We start from the raw sequence: 17974 nt of genomic DNA on the forward strand, positions 1-17974 counted from the left end.
ATTCAGTTATTGAAAGTATTTCTGCTAAAATTTTAAGTCAAAAGTAAAAAAAAATCAAAACATGGTGTCTAATAATAGAATATTGTCTACTAATTCAAAACATAATTTTGTCTAAAGGGGTGTGTCTCAAGTAGGTTTTGTGAAGATTTTGCTTTCTGCACTGGATTAATAACTGAATAGATAGCAGAGAAAATTAAGCACACAGTTCCTCCTTCCCCTTCTTTGATCTTAATAGGCTGATTCATTCATTTTAAAATCATGCAGGAAAAATATTAATGAAAGTCATCTATTCAGAAGAGTGAGATCTTTGATTTACAAGAGACTTCTGAATCACTCCATATTCCATGTATAGCTTGTTTTAAATTGTCATGTTTCTTTTTCTGTAGCTTTGAAGCATCTCAGACATTTTCATCATCAGCTGGAGATTACTTTGCTTAGCACAGTTTTTTATTTATACATTTTTTCCCTCAGATTCTTAGGCAGTAGGTACAGAAGGAGGTAGAGAAGTTTGGTTCAGTGGCAGAAAATGCCTTGGCTTACTCTTGTGATGTTCTCTCTGATTTTGCCCCTCACTTCCCACCAGTGCCAGAGTGTTCTCGGAGAGCTGCTGCAGCCCATGGCTGAAGGGAAATATTTCACCTCCTCCCGGAAGGAAGGAAGGGCGCCCAAGGGCGCTGGGGCGGCATCACCGGCTTTTGGCTCCGCCTGGCCCAAGCCTGGCCCCAGCCCCGACTGAGGGTCCAGTCCCGGCCCCGACCCCGGTGATGCACCCTCTTTTTAACCTCTAAATTCCTGCAAAAGCTCTATGCCCAGCCAGGCCAGTCATTTCCCCCTCAGGGTCATCTTTCTGCACAAAGGGACAGCCTACTCTTGCTCCTTCAAGATTTCTTTTTTGCAGTGTTTCCATCCTTCCTGGAACTCGTTGTTTTTACAGGCTGTTTCTCTTTAAAAAATCAGTACCTGATTTGGTACTTCCCAAATCTGCGTCCTCAACAGGCCGAAGTCTGCCCTCAAAAGTCCAGTGTAGAAGATTTATTGATGCCCCATCTTCTTTTACAGAATATTTAAAAACTCAATAATTTCATGATCACTGTGCCCCAAACAGCCTCTGACCAGCACATCTCCCACCAGCCCTTCTCTGTTCATGAACAGCAGCAGACAGAGCTTTCCTTGGGAGTGGGGATTGCAGGAAACATACCCAAAGTGCAGCTTGGAAGGTTCAGCCTGGAGCTGAGGAGAAAGCAAAGTCCCTGCCAGGGTGGAATTGTGGTGCTCGAGGTGTGGCAGCGTGAGGCTGGGCCATGGCCGGCTCTGTGTGCCAGGAGCCGGCAGCGCTGGGTGCAGGGAGCCCAGGGAGGGCACAGAAACGCTGGGTGAGAAATGCTGGGGCACAGCGAGATGGGCGAGTGCAGCCGGCCAGGGCACAGGAGCAGCATGCACAGGGGGCACAGCCTGCAGGACAGATGGCCGAGGGCTGGGCAGGGCTGGCAGGGCCACAGGCACCCAGGCCTTTGTGCCCTGGGCTCGGGCAGCGCCTCTGGAGGCCCCACAGCAGGAACTTTCCTGGCAGGGGCTGCACTTTGGCTCTCCCTCGGCCTCCCTGGCCAGGCTGGCAGGGGCTGCAGGTTGATGGCATTTGTCCTTGCTGCCCCTCACATCCCCCTGCCCCACAGAGAGCCCCGAGCCACCCATGAGGGACAGGCCCTGCTGGCCCAGGCTGGGCTCAGGGCTTGGCCTTTCTGCTTCCTGCAGCCAAGCCAGGCCTTGCTCAGCATTGCAGTTCCCTGCCTGAGCCTTGGGCTCCCTGCACTCCTGGCCTCAAGGATCTGCTCTCACCAGTCCCTGGGGAGCCTTTGGCACTCCCTGCCCTCACTGGGGCCCAGCCATGCTCCACGGCACTTGGAGTTTTGCTGCTGACTCCTTGAGCAGCTTCTTCATCCTTCTCTCAGTGCCTGAGGCTCCTGGACCCAGCCCCAAATCCACCGTGGGGCTGATTAAAACACAGAAAGCCCTCAGGAGCTCTTTGTCTCCCTTCAATTGTCTTTAAGTCTCCAGGGCTTGTGCAGTGATTGGAGTCAGTTTGGAGTTCTGTTAAGGAGGAAGATGTCAAAGTGCACCAAACACATGATGTTTGGATTTAATCATATGGGTGGTTTTTTATTTTTCAGTTCAGAAAAGAGGTGATAGAAGCATTCCTGAAGTGATCTTGATTCTGAATGTCTGCTTAGGAGGTCTGGGCATGGAGAAGAACAAGCCCCTTTTTGGGCTGACCCTGTTTGTACAGCCTGCTCCTCACCCCAGCCTCACCATGTCTGACATGGCCCAGCTGGGACTGACATCCTAAAACATGCAAAAATGTTGCTGTAATTTATTCTTTTATTTCATTCTGTAACAAATTATTTTGTGTTATTATGTAACTACATATATATTTATTATATTCATTTCTATTTATAATAATAACATTGTTTTTTCTTACCTAGTTTTTATGTTGTGAAATACAAAGCTATGTTTTGTGTCAGGTACATGCAGGCAACCTCTGTATCTGTGATTGGGATATGTGTGGAAACTGACCATGGGACAGTTACAAAGACAATTCTAATAAATAACTGAGGAAGTAAAGCATGGAAGAAGGCCTTTGAACCTACCCTTTGTTCGCAATTAACCTTTATAACTCTTCAGTTGATTTAGGAGCATTTGAATTAAAGCTTTAAGGATGTTGCTGCTTGACAGGAACTTTCTGCTTCTAGCTAAAAAGAGTTTTGCAATAATAACCTTTTGAAGTATAATTTTAGAATATTGCTTGTAGTAAGGATCTTTGAAACTGTAGCTTTAGAAGATATCAAAAGGAAACATGCTTATCTCAACGCCTTAACAAAACAGTGAAAAGCAGCTTGAGAAAGGAAGATGAACATCAACTCTATCAAGGACTGATCATTTCAACCAAGGGAAGTTGGACATCACTCTTATGAGATTTATAGTCCTTGCAATTAAAAGGTGAACCCACATCTGGAATCTGGACCTCACCAGCTTGGAGACTTCTTTCTTCTTTTGGAAGCTGGACCCCACCATACAGGGATACTCTTTTCTGGGATACAACCTGAGAAAAACTAAATCACAATAGTGTATAGAATTGTGACGTAAAAATTTGGAACAGAAATTGCTGAGAAAGCTTATGAGTACCCCTATAAATATCTGTAAGCCCCAACTATCAGCGTGCAGTTGGAGGGAAAATTTCCCCCACTGTACCCAGCGCTGTATTGCTCATACTTTACCATATTAATTAATAAATTGATTGCTGCTTGAGTATTGGCCTAGTCAAGCTTCTCATTTATAACATTTCACATCCTTTTCTCTTGGATGCAGTTGGCAAACTTTCTCATGCTGGCTGCCCAAGGGCAGTGTGCTTCTGCTATCAGGCACGTACACAGAGTTTTTGCAAGCATGCTTCTAAATCCACAGAATGTCCATTGTTTTGCCTGCAGGGTTGTGCACATAGGCTACAGTGTCTGCCCAAAATGCTCTCTAACAGGGAAATCTTTTCCTGAACTGGTAGGGAGAGGGGCTGCTTGAACTTGCTTTCTAGACCGACCCCTTTTGGAGGTTTCCTCCCAAAATTTGCCCTAAACCAGCACAAACAGTTAAAATGAAAACTTCACCAGTAGCACAATTCCACAGCCCACCAGCAAAAGAAAGGACGTGTAATGTTCTCCAAACATTTGTCCTGCTTTGCTGCAAAAGTCGTGCTGCACACACAGTGCAATGTGGAAAGCCAAGAGAAGCTGCAGCTGGTGGCAAATCTTGTGACACAAGCTTGACCTTGCTCTCCATGAAAGGTTCTTGAGAAGAGCAGACAGGAGAAGATTCCTGGAAAACTGAAATAGCTTTCCAGAAGTGAAATGAAAGTGAGAGAAACATTCCACGATGTTTTCCTCTATTTAAGTCTATGATGCCCTTTCCCATGTTGCACTACTTCTCTATCCCATTCATTCCAAATGCACCTCACCTCTAAGATCAGTGACTTAGCATGTTTTAGACACTCTAAAATACCATGAGACACACAACAGTTTTCCTTCCCCTGTTTTTACTGGAAAGCAACACTGCAGATGTAAGTGCAGTGCTTGGGTCAGGTAGGAATCCTACACCAAGGGAATGTGCCCCGACAGTGTTTGACCCGCAGCAAGGACAATGCACAGCAGCGATTGAGGGGATTCCTCTGCCGGCGTGCAGCAGTCAGGGCTCTGCATGTGGGCTCAACACTGCCAAGTTCCCGTGTTTGGACAGACCAAGGGGCTGTCCCGGGGCACGCGGGGCTTGCCCGTGGGGCTCGAGCGGGGAACGGACACGCGGACAAACGGCCCCGGGGCTTCAGCTGCAGAGGCAGCAGCAGCAGCAGCAGCAGCAGCAGCGGCAGTGGCAGTGGCGGCAACAAAAGCAGCGCAAGACCAGAGAGTCTAAAACACTTTCTCTTTTTCTCTCTCTTTGTCACCCTTTCCCGCTGTCGGGCACCCTTTTCTCCGTGTCCGTTTCACGGCGTCCCTCTCCTCTCCCCGCCTCCCTTTCCCCGTGCCGGGCCGGGCCATGCCCCCGGCCCGCCCCCGGCCCCGGGCGGGGCTGCCCCGTGCCCGCCCCCGGCCGTCCCGCAGCTGCTCGCCTCTGCCCGGCTCTGGCCGTGCTGGCGGTGGTGCTGCTGGGCGGGGATCAGTGCCTGGGGCTGGGGCGGCATCGCCGGCTTTTGGCTCCGCCTGGCCCGCGGCCGAGCCCGGCCCCGGCTCCTCCCGGGGCCCGCGGAGGACGCAGGCGGCGTTGCCTCTCCCGCCGCCTCCGCTGCGGCTTCCCCGTCCCGAGCTCCGCCGCTCGGCAGCGCAGCCGCCGGCCCCGAGCCTCCCGTGTCGCTTTCCGAAAAGCGAACGCCGGGGGATGGCCGGGCCAGGGCGCTCGGGGGCCGTTGCTGGCCCCGGGCCGAGCGCTGACAGCCGCGTCCCGCCCGCAGGGAAGGCGCAGGAGGCCCTGCAGGAGCGCTACCGCCTGGGTTCCCTGCTGGGGCGTGGAGAATTCGGCAGCGTCTGCTCGGGGACGCGGCTCTCGGTGAGCGGCGGGGCCAGCGGCGGGCGGAGGAGGGGGCGCAGGAGGAGGAGGAGGATGGGGCTCGGCAGGGCGGGCGTTGAGCCCAGCCCGCTGCTCCCCTTGGCTTGCAGGTGGCCATCAAAAAAGTGCCACGGAACCGCATCTGGCATTGGAGCGAGCTGGTGAGTGAGCCGGGACAGCGGGAGAAGCCGGGCCGTGCGGGGCGGGGATGAGCCGAGCCCCAGCATGGTGGAAGCCACCAGGACGTCCCGAGGGCCAGCGGGCGTGGGGCCAGCGCAGGGTGCAGAGCATCCCGGGCTGGCTGAGGGGTTTCCCAGCCCTGGCCTGGCATCGGCCCCACTGACGGCATCGTGCTCCTCCCGCAGCCCGACGGCACCAGCGCTCCCCTGGAGGTTGTGCTGCAGGACAAGGTGTCCACTGGCTTCCCTTGTGTGGTCCAGCTGCTGGAGTGGCTTGAGCTCCCCAGCGACATTGTGATGGAGCTGGAGCAGCCATAGCAGTCTCAGGACCTCCTGCATTTCATTCAGGCACGGGGGTTCCTGCCGGAGGAGGAGGCGCGGCAGCTGTTCCGCCAGGTGCTGGAGGCCATGCGGCACTGCACCAGCTGCGGGGTCCTGCACCGTGACATCAAACCAGAGAACATCCTGGTTGACCTGGCCACCGGGCAGGCAAAGGTGATCGACTTTGGCTGTGGCACCTAGCTGCAAGAGACAGCCTACACTCACTTTGCAGGTGAGCCTACACAGGGCTGTGCTCCCCCTCCTGGCATCTCACAGCCCAACATCTCACAGCCCAAGCTGGGTGTGGAAGCGGGGATTCTCCCTTTTGCTGCCACTCAGGGGACTGAATCTGCAGCTGAGTTGCTTTAGAGCAGGGGTGGATGGGGAGTCATCTTCCAGCCCTGCTGGCAGCCTTTGCCCACCACTGTGCCCAGGACTGGGTCTGGGCTGGGGCAGCCAGTCTGAAAAAAACACCTGTGGGTGGGGGTAGCAGAGAGGGAGGCTGGAACCTGTGCCTCAGCCAGTTTGGTGTGCAGGCAAGAGGAAGGGCTTGGACTGCTCCACTCGCCCTGTTTGCCTTGGCTTCATAATATGTTTGGGGCAATGTAGGCAGGGAGAATGAGGGCATGGTTTTTCCCCAGCACGCAGTGGGTTTTTCCTTTGCGTGTCATGGTCAAGCCTAGCCAGGGCTTCCGCTGTCCCCTTCCCACACCAGTGGCTTCTTTTCCAACCCAAAGTTTGTACACCAGTCCCAGGTGCTGGTGAGAGGGCAGTGCGTCCCCCTGTGTGTCACTGGGGCAGCCCCTGCACACCCAGGGATGCTGGGGCCAGGCTCTGGGAGCAGCAGCATCCCCCTGATGAACTCCATCTGTATTCCACAGGAACACCATCATACAGCCCCCCGGAATGGACCCATTTTGGCTGGTACTATGGCAAGCCAGCTACCATCTGGTCCATGGGCATCCTGCTGCACCAGATGGTCTGTGGGAAGATGCCTTTCAGGAGGGACCAGAACATCAGCTGGGGCCAGCTCTCGCTGCCACAACGGCTCTCTCCAGGTGAATCCTCTTCTCTGGGCATGGGGGAAATACCAGTGCTGGGAGACAGCAGCGGGCTCGGGAGCGTCCCGCTCTGGCAGCTGCTGAGGAGGTGGCACATGTCCTGCTCTCCTCCAAAACCAAGAATTGATGGGAAAGTTCAGGCCCAGCTCTGAGCGCATCCATCATGGCCTGGGCAGGGAGAATAGTGGAGCAAAGCAGACAGGAGCCTTCTCCAGCTGACGGGCAGTTTCTGGTTTCTCTGCCCAGAGTGCCAAAATCTGATCGGGTGGTGTTTATCCATGCACTCCTTGGACAGACCCTCATTAGAAGAGGTGCTCTGTCATCCTTGGATGCAGGATATTCATCTGCCCTAGAAGAAGGGAGAGAGTCACAGGCACACTGTGATCCAGGGCCCTGGTAAGTTACAGCTGCACACATGCCTTGGCAATGAGAAGCAAAGGAACCCAGCCTGTGTCACTGCACCAGGGTCATGGGATGGGAACATGCAGCCCTTGTGCTGGAGCTGAGCTGCTCTGCCCAGCACTGGTGGCTGCCATCCAAGCAGGTTTTGCTTGTCCTGGTTCCCTGACAGCTGGGATCCTGGGCAGAGCCCTGACAGCTTGGTCTGAGCCCAGGGAAGGAGAAGGAGCTCCCAGAGAAGCTGTACCAGGTGGGGCTGCTGCTGCAGGAGACAGCGAGGATGACATCAAGGATGACAACCTCTTCCTCTACCTGGCCACCAACAGCTGAAGGTGATGCACTTTGATTCTGGCACCTTCTTCAAAGCCAGACTCCACAGGGAATTTGCAGATGAGTCCACACCTGGGGAAATGCTCCCAGATTTGGGCATTGCCCAGCCTGGCTGGGAAGCAAAGGTTCCCCCTTTGCTGGTGCAGATGCAATTAATTCTTCAGTCGGCTGCCCAGCTGCTTTTTGGCAGGGCTGGTGGGATGGGCTGGGGTGGGTACGAAATGGGAGTGGGCTCCTGGCCCTGCCAACAGCCCCCAGCACCCACCGTGCCCCAGGCTGGAGCTGGGGCTGGGGCAGCCAGTCCAACACAAACAAACCCCCGTGATGGGAGCAGAGGTGGGATTCCAGAACCTGTGCACAGCTGCTTTGCTGTGCAGGCAAGGAAGGGCTTGGGCTGCTCCACTGCCCTTGTTTGCTTTGGGATCATGGTTATTTTGGGGGCAGTGCAGGGGGGAAGAGAGAAAGTGCGGACTTCCCTCAGCCATGGCTGGGTTTTTCCCTAGCATGTAGGGGTTGGGCCTTCCTCAAGGCCCTGACAGAGATATGATTTTTACCTTTGTTCTTCTTTTCCCTTTTTGTCTCTAACCTCTTTTCAACAATTTGTTGTTTGTTTTCCTAGAGGAAGCAATCTAGATGGTTCAGTCTGGATCGGGAAATGCTTGGGAGCAGCTGTGGCGTGGATGGGCCGTGCCCTTGGAGCAGGCTGAGGACATTGTTTGGGACCAGCTTTTCTTCCAGCCATGGATGGCATGAGGTGGGTGCCTGTCTGCTTGGCATGATGGGATCAGAGCTTTTGGGAGATGGCAGTGAGCACAGGAGCATCCCGCTCTGTGCAGCTGCTGAGGGCTGCATGTGCCATGGCTGGCTGCAGGCTGGGCACATGTCCTGCCCTCCTGCTCTGCTCCCAAAGGCAGCACTCATGGGCAGCTCTGGGCACAGCTCTGGGCACAGCCAGCACAGCCTGGGAACCGTGGGCAGCTGGGACAAGGGGACAGGAGCCTTCAGCTGACGGGCAGTTTCTGCTTTCTCTCCTTGCAGCCGGGCTCTGCAGATGCTGAGGCTGCTCTGGGCTCTGCCAGGGCTCTGCTTGGCTCAGCCCTGGACACAGCTGGGTTGGCTCTGCCCTCACATTGCTCTGACAGCTTTGCATCAGACGAGCCTGTTCCGAGCACAGCGCCTGAGCTTTCTGCTTTGGCAGGTGCAAGGCAAGAGATTGCAGTTGGGGACACACATCCAATTGGCAAGAACCCAAACTCTCCCAGTCCAATCTAAATGCCTGGATCTCCACAGGATGTTTTGTCTGTCCCATTCTTCCTTCTTTATTGGCTGGAATTGTGCAGTTGCACTTTCTTCCTCCCCTAGAAGTGCCACGAGTGGGCCAACGTGGCGAGTGGGCCGTGTTCCTGAGGCAGTGCAGTCTGGAGCTACTGGATGGAGAATTGCCCTTCTGCACTTCCAAACCAGAGCAAAAAGCTGTAAGTGGGACTTTGTGTCTTTGAGAAATCCCTGACAGTTTCAAAGGGAATGTGCAGCTCATTAACAGGGGGAGAAAGAAGGTCATCTTCTAAAGGATTGGGGTTTGACACAGTTTTTATTCCCAGTGCTGCTTGGAGCTGGAAGGGCACGCAGCAATTTCCTCTTGCTTCGACCACAATTTGAAACACTGTTGGAAACAAAGCCCAAAATCTTTTAAAAGGCTGCTGAAGTCAGTAAGATGGATCCATGCCATCAGCACATTTACAATGTAAATACCTGAGTTCTCTTTTTAAATAGAGCCTTTACCTCTTAATGCAAAGTTACAGAAGTTTTTTCACTAACCCTTAGATTTTACTTTTATCTTTTACAATTTTACCAATTTTTTTCTTTCTCCCTTTTTTTCTTTTAAATAGAAAACATGTCCTGTAAAAGAAGTGTCCTTTTCTCCTGGTTCCCGTGTGGAGCAGCTCCCTTCCCGCTGGCTGAGCTGCTCAGGCAGAGCCAGGCAGCTCCTGGCCCTGCAGGGCTGAGGCTTTTCCCCACTGCTGGGCACAGACTGATGGAGCAGCACAGCTGAATACAGGGGCACACACAGAGGGACCAGGAGCAGCTGCCTTTGGCCACCTGAGGCTCCAAGGCCCAAACTCTGAGCAGCCAGGGCTGGAAGAGACTCGCAGGCTCCCTGGTGGCTGTGCTGCCCCACTTGTGCCCAGCCCAGCTTTGCTTGGGGCAGAGGGAGAACAAGGGGCAGCTCCCTCCCAGCCCAGCCCAGGGGCCCCTCCAGCCCCGGGGCTTGGGCCACTGTCAGCACCTGCTGCTCCAGCCACCGCTCCTGCTGGCCCTGACAGCAACACCCAAACTGGGACTGATCCCGAGGGAGCAGCAGCAGGGCCTGGATCTGATCCCTGACTCTGGGGCCGGGCTGGACAAATGACCCCACAGCAGCAGCAGCAGCAGCAGCACATGGAGCTGACTTTCAGCACAGCCCCTGCCACTCTTCCCTCCTGTGTGCAGCGGTGTCACAGCAGCCTGAGGCACCTGGGAGCCCCCAGTGCCAGCAGGGACTTGAGATGGCAGCCCTGGGCTCCTGGAGGTTGTGCAAGGAACGGAGATGGAGACTCCCTGTCCATGGGGAGCTTCCATATGGAAAAGGCTGCTGTGTCCAGGCAGCTCCAAGGCCACAGCAAGGAGGGTCTCGACCACTGGATCTGTGCCAGTCCTACAGTACTGGGTAGCAGCCACTGAGCCCTGGGGGAAGAGAGGGCACAGCAAGAGGGACAAAACCAGGCAAGGTCAGAGACTGGGAAGAGGCAGAGCCAGGAGCAGGAACAGCTGCTCCATTGCACTCTTGGAGAAAGCTCCTGGCTGGTTCAAAGTGCTGTAAGCCATGAAGGGCAGAGAGGAGGCCTCACCAAACAATGCTCCTGTTTCCACACCCTCCCCTCTCTGTGTCCCAGAAGAAATTGCATGGACTGTATTCATCTCTCCGAGTCGTCTCGTTCAGCACGAGCAGCTTAGCACCAGGAGCTGAAGCAGCTGCCACCATAGGCCACAGGAGCTGAACACTTTTGGAGCAAAGTAATGCTGCTCAAATAGACCTAGCTGAATGCAGTGGATATAATAATGGAATCACAGCATCCTTTCTGTTGGAAAAGACCTCTGAGCTCATCCAGTCCAGCCGGTCACCCAGCAGTGACAAGCCCGGCACTAAACCACGTCCCTGAAGTGCCAAGGCCTGAACAGCAGGCCCTGAGCCAAAGGTGGCCTCTGGATGAACCTTCCAACCAAAGGTTATCTTTGTATCTGCTTATTAATGAAACATGCATGGTCATTAGCACTGTGGTAGATGTAGCCACTCCTTAGTGACACATGTATTGATCTTTTTGTATTTGCAAGCCAGACAAGGCCATGAAATCTGACATCTGGCCTTGTTTGGGGCTGAAGGATCAAAGTCACCTCCCTTGGTTCCTCCTTGAGCCCTGGCCAGGCTTTGGGAGGGATCCAAGACGAGGATGAAACCAGATGTTCCCACACTAGAAGTGCTGTCAGTTTGTTCATTCAGCACTGTCAGAGCTGGGCCCTCTCACAGCGAGGTTGGAGCCTCAGCTGTGGCTGGAGGCACCTGCAGGAATTCCCAGTGTCCAGGAGTGGCTCTGCAGCCCTTGGCTGGGACAGCTTCCCCTGCTGCTGTGTGGATCTGGGGGATGGTGAAGTCTGAGGGTAAATGATGCTGGATCTTTCTTAATCACTGTAGGCAATCTTTGGTGCTGATGATTGGGTGCATTGCTGAGCTGCTCCTTTTGTGATCCTTTGCTGCTTTGAGCTGCAGTAAATGACACTGATTCCTTCAGTTGGAGTCTGTGTCTTTGGTGCTGACCCTGCCCACTGGTAAAACAAAACTGGCAGAGTCTGGCCAGATCACAGCAAAATGTCTCTTGTTAAATGTAAATGTGAAGAATCAGTGCCATCAGAAATTCCCGGATGGGAAGCCCTTCCCTGGAGTTGGCTGGCTCTGGAGTGGGCTGAGGTTGCAGCACTGTGTGAGCAGTGGGGCAGTTGGTTAAAAGAAGCTGAACCCCTGGATGTCTTAAAATGTATCCAAAAATTGCATACGGAAAAGGAGAAGGACTTGTGGGTTTGGGCAGACAAAGATGAATTTGTTAACAGTACATTGGAAGCAGCACCTTCAGAAGGAACAATTCTTGTTGGAATGCTCCCACATGGAGCAACAGAAGAAGGTTTTAATCTTGAGCTCCAATGCATTTGTGCAAGTGAAATATTAATATGATAAATAATTATGTACATATTTATAGTATAATAAGACCTTAAGATATATATATATATATATATTTTCTATGTATGTCTATACCTATCTAGCTATATCTATATTTCTATATCAATACCTATATCTACGTATGAAATAGTAATAATGTTAAATAGTGCTGACAATACTGATTTGGTAGCTTTGGCTGCTCAGGGATGTAACACTAAATACTCTACAGAAAAGGATTGGCCATGACCCTAATGTCAGAGGTAAACCTTTGAAATTGTATACAATGAAAAAAGGAGGAGGGAATGAAATTAGCTATTTTTACAGGGTTTGCTGATACTGTGATGCAGAATGCTTTGTCTGTTACTGTAAAAAATTCAGTGATTAAGACTGCTGGGTTTTTCATATCCCAGACAATCCACAAGCTGCAGGATTGGTTAAATGGGTGAAGGGTTGTTAAAAGAGCAGTTGACAAAATGAGGAGATGGGAACCTGTCCCCATGGAAACACCATCTCCCAGGTGTGCTCCATGCCCTTAACAGTAGCCCACTGGGGAAATGGAAACCCCTGGCTGTGCACAGCTGCCCCCAATTTACATTAACAAGCTAAATTGATTATTAGACTAAACAAAAAATGATGCTGTGAAAATATCCAATAGTACATCCTGTGAGATTCAACAAACACGAACGGGGCTCTGCAGAACCACACAGCCTTGGATTATCTGCTTGCTGGCCAGGGAGGAGCCTGGGCTATTCTAGGACAGGAATGTTGCAGGGATGTCTATCAGTGCTGGGTTTGAGGTCCAACAGTCAGCAATCCCCTTGACAGAAAGATCAGGACAAGAGTGGCAGAAAGAAGAAAATTCTTCCTGGTGGGATTGGCTCCCAAATTGGAGGCTGCTGTGAAATGCATTCGTGGCAGTCACTGTAATCATTGCAATGTGAGCACTTGGTGTGTTATGAATCCATGTTAGAGTTGTTGTGACACCTTGTGCTGGAAATTGAGTACTGAGACATGTCTAAAAACAGACATAGTCTCAAGAAAAAAGGAGCATTTGATAAAGAACAGAGAAGAGCAGCTAATTAGGGCTCTTTTAAAAGGAATGCAAATTATAGCTCTGAGTAATGAACTTGAACAGCACTTAGCTGAAGAACAAGACCTGATGCCTTTATGCCTTATACCTAAATCTATGGTTCTATTATTGAAAAAAATGTTTTGAAGGTTGCAGTTCATCTGTAGGTCAAAGCACTGATTGAAGTCCTGAGGCCTCATCAGGCCCTGACTGTGGCCTAAACAGCAGGCCCTGAGCCAAAGCTGAGCTCTAAATGAACCTTCCAACCAGATGTTATCTTTGTATCTGCTCATTAATGAATCATTATTAGCAATATGATTTCTGTATGTGTTCATTGATGAAACATGGATTTACCTTTCTGTGTTTGGAAACTGGACAAGGCCCCATCTGGCTTTGTTTGGGGCTGTGGGATCAAAGTCACCTCCCTTGGCTCCTCCTTGAGTCCTGGCCAGGCTTTGGAAGAAGCCAAACAGGAGAATTAAACCAGTTATTCCCACACTAGCACTGATGTCAGCTTGTTTGTTTAACAGTGTAAAAGCTGGGGCCTCTCACAGCGAGGTTGGAGCCTCACTGGCTCCAAAGGTGGAGGCACCTGCAGGAATTCCCAGTGTCCAGGAGTGGCTCTCCAGTCCGTGGCTGTGAAAGGGTTAAAAGCACTGCCTAGGCATACTTGGGCAAGAATAAGAGACATTGCACTCAAAATGGAAGCTTGCAAAAATTCAGCCACAAGCTAAAGACACAGGATGAAACTTGGCAAGAAATAGGGAACAAAACTGGCAGAAATGAAGGGCAGAGCTTGCTAAAACCAGTGAGGAAATTGCTGAGACTGCCAACAAGAGACTGCACATGCCTAGAGGAGAAAGGTGAAAAGGGCACGGCGATAAAAATGTCCAGCCTTCATCAGGAGACCCCCGAGGAAGTCGTGGAGCCTTCCTCAGTGCCATCACCAGTGTGCACTGTGCCTGTGCCTCGTGTATGCTAATGATTGTAATGAGTGCTGAGAAATCGTTTACATAACCTCACCTTTTCTGAGGAGGAACATGAATATGCATAGAGTATAACCATATATTGTAATCTCCTGTGTGCGCTGTCAGGAGGAGATATCCCCGCACACCCGGTGTGCTGAATAAAGCAAATCCCTCTCCTTGGGCTTTGTCTGGGAAGTGTCTCTTGGCCTGGTTTGGGGCCATTCACATCCATGGGGTTCTGTCAAGTCACAGTGGAACCTTGGTGCCCTGTTGTTGCACAGCCTCACAATGCTCTCCTGCTGCCATGAGGTCCCTCCCTCAGTGACACACTGCAGCCCTGGTTCCATGAGGGGCTCTTGGGTGCAGGCCTTTTTCACATCTGAGCCTTGCTTCCATGGGTTCCAGGGACTGACAGTGGCCCTCTTCATTCCATGGGGCCCAGCTAGATCACAGCAGAGCCTGGCTTTCATCAGGTTCTGATACCTGTTCTGCCAGCTGACTGGGGTGATTTAAAGAACACAGAAACCAATGGGAAGAATGGTCTTATTTACTGGGAGTGTTAAGGCAACACAAAAGTTAAATTATGCATTCAATAAAACTACATGCTTGGATTTAGCAACAAGCAAAAAGAAGCAAGGTAATGCACTAAATCATTATTATAGGAGAGAAAGGATAGGGATTGAGAAAGACACATCACCAGTTGCCTAAATACTTTACCATCATCCAGAGTCTGCAGTTGCTGAAAGGTCCCATTTCACAGCAAGGTCCTGGAGAACTCTTCCAAGAGATTGGGAAAATCTCATGTGGTGCATCCACCCATAGGTGAGTTCTCCAAATTTGTTCCAAATGCAGGTCCAGCTTTTATAGGCCCAAATCAGCAAGCCAAAGTGACTTGATTATATTTTTAGCACATAAACTCCTGGGTCTCATGGCACTTTTCCTGGCCAGGAGGGGCCAGGGATTGGCCAGAGTACAGTTGTCAGCTTGGAGGGTTTCCCCTAAAATATCCTACAAGCCTCTATTCATGTCAATTGGGGAAATTTCTTAGAATGATGCATTTCTTGCAGGTAACTACACAAGATTATGTGGAAGTCTCCACAGCAGCTGGTTTGGTTTTAAACAGCAGCAGAATCATATGGGTCATCTCTTTTTAGCTCAATAAAACTGATGGTGTTAGTCACATAATGCCCAGGTTTTGTCCTGTAACCCAGCTCTGGCTGAGGCTGCCACTTAGGCCTGAGCACATCAGAAGCTGAAGTGACCACGACTGGGAATGGCAAAAACACCCCACTGGGACTGGTCCAGAGGCCCTGGGACTCCCTGGCATGGATCACCTCAGGAAACAGTATTTCAGGGAGCCCAAAGGACTTTTGGGAGAGATGCTGTGGAGACAGAGGGAATTCCACAGCTGAATCCCTTACCTGGGCTCCCAGAGAACCCTTCTGCTGTGGGGCTGCTGAGGGTGGAGGAACAGCAGGTACCCATGGCCACCCCAAAACAGGGCCCCGTTGGCAACACGGCACCGAGCGGGACTGCGGGACCCCATTGAGTCAGGAGCTGCAGAGCTGGGACTGCTCAGCCAGACCCGCTGACCCTTCGGAGCCCCACACGGCCAGAGCGTGAGCCCAGCGGGGAGTGGCCACTGACAGGGACTGTGGGGCCTGAACCAAGTCCCAGCCCCACGGAGAGCGGCTGTGCCGGACACGCTGGAACTCCAGGAGCAGCTCGAGTCCGAGGCAGCCAGGTGGTGCCACCATGGATGTTCCTTTCTTCCCCCTCAGAAAGGACACTGGGAGCTGGGGAAGTGTCAAGGAAAGGAGTAGGGATGGTGGAAGCTGTGGAACAGCACTAACAGGAGAATCCCAAACTCTTCTGAGAAAGGAGGGCAGAAATCCCTGGTGTCCAGCATCCTGCCAGAGAAACCCATTCCCAGAACTGCCAACATGAAACCATGCTCCAATTCTCTGGATTGTGCTGCTCCTGACCCACTAACACCTGCCCACCAGAGTGAAGCTCTGAGGTGGGATTGATGGAGGAAACCTGAGGCCTGAGCCATGCCAGGGTCAGTGCCAGGAGCATCTCCTGGCACTGTTTAACAGCGGCTCTGCAGGAACTGGGGATGCAAACAGGATGAACCTGAACACCTCCCACCAGCAGATACCTCAGAGCTTACACAGCAACACAGCCGTGGCTCTCCCAAACTGGATTTAGGAATGGCACACCTACTGCAGCCATGGGATCCAGATCTGCCCAGATCCCTTTGGGACTCCTGCTTTTGGTGTCTCTGCCTCCTCTCCCTGCCCAAAGGAGGCTCCTCTCTCCCCTCTCCCTGCCCTGACAAGACAGTCACACAAATAAAGATGTGAGATTGCCGGTGCTGAGGGGTTGTAGAAGGAGCTTCTCCAGGTCTGGCCTCTTTCCAAAACCCATACAGTCTCCTGCAGCAAGGAACCTCCTTGTTCACCCTCCCCAAGGGTGTCAAGCTCAGGAAGGGACTCCTGACACCCTGTCCAGCTGGGAGAGCTCCTGTGTCTCCATATCAGGGGATAAAACTAAACAAAGGAACCCCGGGGGGACTGAGATTGTGGCATGGGGACATCTGCATTTATTTCCCAGTGACAAATAAATATTTGGTATGATGCCAGAGCTTGTTTTGATCTACATCAACCATTGATAAATGTCCCTCGTCCTGACAGCGACTCCTCTGCAGCTGCTCCGGGAGATCTCCCGGGCCAAGTACAGTAAGAGGAGATGTCAGTGGTGCTGAGGTGCCAAGGGGGCCATTTCAATGCTCTGCTGAATTCCAAGGATAATGTGTTTCCCCAAGGAGGAACATTCCTTTCTGGCACTCACTGCCCATGAGGGACATTATTCAGCTGCTGCTGTTGGGTGAGTTCCAGCTACAGGGAGAGGGAGGAGGAGATGATCCCACCCATGGCTGCTGCTGGGCCCAGACATCTGGGGAGATAAAGCTGAGCCAGAGCTTCAGCATCTCTCCCAAAATCACAGAATGACTTGGCTTGGAAGAGACCCTAAAGTTCATCTCATCGCACCACCAGCCATGGGCAGGGACACCTTCCATTATCCCAGGCTGCTCCAAGCCCTGTCCAACCTGGCCTTGGACACTGCCAGGGATCCAGGGGCAGCCACAGCTGCTCTGGGCAAGCTCTGATCTCTGTCCAGGTGGGCAGGGACAGGACCTGAGGGAATGGCTGGAGTTGGGCCAGGTTAGGGCTCGGCTGGAGATCAGGAAAAGCTTCTTCCCCCAGAGAGGGCTCAGGCACTGCCCAGGCTCCCCAGGGAATGGGCACAGCCCTGAGGCTGCCGGAGCTCCAGAGGCCTTTGGACACCACTCCCAGGGCTGCTCAGGCTGCGATTGTTGGGGGGTCTGTGCAGGGCTGGGGGCTGGACTTGGTGATCCCAATGGGCCCCTGCCAGCTCAGCCCCTTCTGCAATTCTCACCCTTTGGCTCAGCCTTTGTGTCACCTCGAGGCACTGGCAGAGCTGTTGGGGACAGGGCAGGAGTTGTGACAGCCCCAGCGTTCCCCTGTCTGTGACACCCCAGCGATGACAGCCCCGGCGTTCCCCTGTGTGTGACACCCCAGCGGTGACAGCCCCAGCGTTCCCCTGTCTGTGACACCCCAGCGGTGACAGCCCCAGCGCTCCCCTGTGTGTGACACCCCAGCGGTGACAGCCCCAGCGTTCCCCTGTCTGTGACACCCCAGCAGTGACAGCCCCAGTGTTCCCCTGTGTGTGACACCCCAGCAGTGACAGCCCCAGTGTTCCCTCCCTGCAGACGCTCCAAGGGAAGCGTCCAGAGCCGCGTCCAGTCCATGGAACTGACCGGCCACTGCCCAGCCCAGCCTGGGCTGATGTGGATTCCTCTGCACACAGCTCGGGGAAGGTCCCCCTGGCCACCTGCACAGTGCCACAGACAAGTGTCAGACACAGTTACAGAGCTCTGCCCAGAGATGACAGGGAAAGTTCGTTAAAAAAAAAACAACAAAAAACAAACAAACAAAAAAACCCCAACAAATAGCCAAACAAAACCATACCAAAACAAACAAACAAACAAAAAAACTACCACCACCCATACAAAAAGAAAGAAAGCCAAACAACCACAAAAAAAAAAAATAAAACCAAACAAACCAACAAAAGCAAAACAAAAATACCCAAACCAAAATAAACAAAAGAACAACCAAAACAAGAAAAAGAGAACACCCTCCCACAAGAGCTGTTCCATCCTTCAACTGTCACACCTGCACTCACGCAAGGCCTGGGGCTGCAAAAAATGAGGGTTCATTGGGCCCATT

The 17974-nt window shown here is 52.4% G+C and overlaps 3 long non-coding RNA genes across 3 annotated transcripts; 2 read left to right on the forward strand and 1 right to left on the reverse strand.

Annotated features, from left to right (window-relative positions):
* The first annotated feature begins 5690 nt into the window (after positions 1 to 5690).
* Positions 5691 to 9474, forward strand: LOC135284310 (uncharacterized). Its single transcript, XR_010349736.1, has 6 exons — positions 5691 to 5817; positions 6467 to 6643; positions 7218 to 7377; positions 7995 to 8129; positions 8738 to 8850; positions 9265 to 9474. It is a non-coding gene; the product is annotated as an uncharacterized LOC135284310 (long non-coding RNA).
* Positions 8953 to 14179, reverse strand: LOC135284311 (uncharacterized). Its single transcript, XR_010349737.1, has 3 exons — positions 13717 to 14179; positions 13048 to 13146; positions 8953 to 9038 (listed from the first exon to the last, which is right to left on the reverse strand). It is a non-coding gene; the product is annotated as an uncharacterized LOC135284311 (long non-coding RNA).
* Positions 9930 to 15194, forward strand: LOC135284312 (uncharacterized). Its single transcript, XR_010349738.1, has 3 exons — positions 9930 to 14298; positions 14389 to 14483; positions 14729 to 15194. It is a non-coding gene; the product is annotated as an uncharacterized LOC135284312 (long non-coding RNA).
* The last annotated feature ends 2780 nt before the right edge of the window (positions 15195 to 17974 follow it).

The sequence above is a fragment of the Passer domesticus genome, chromosome 20, assembly GCF_036417665.1.
Source record: "Passer domesticus isolate bPasDom1 chromosome 20, bPasDom1.hap1, whole genome shotgun sequence".
Classification (NCBI taxonomy): domain Eukaryota; kingdom Metazoa; phylum Chordata; class Aves; order Passeriformes; family Passeridae; genus Passer; species Passer domesticus.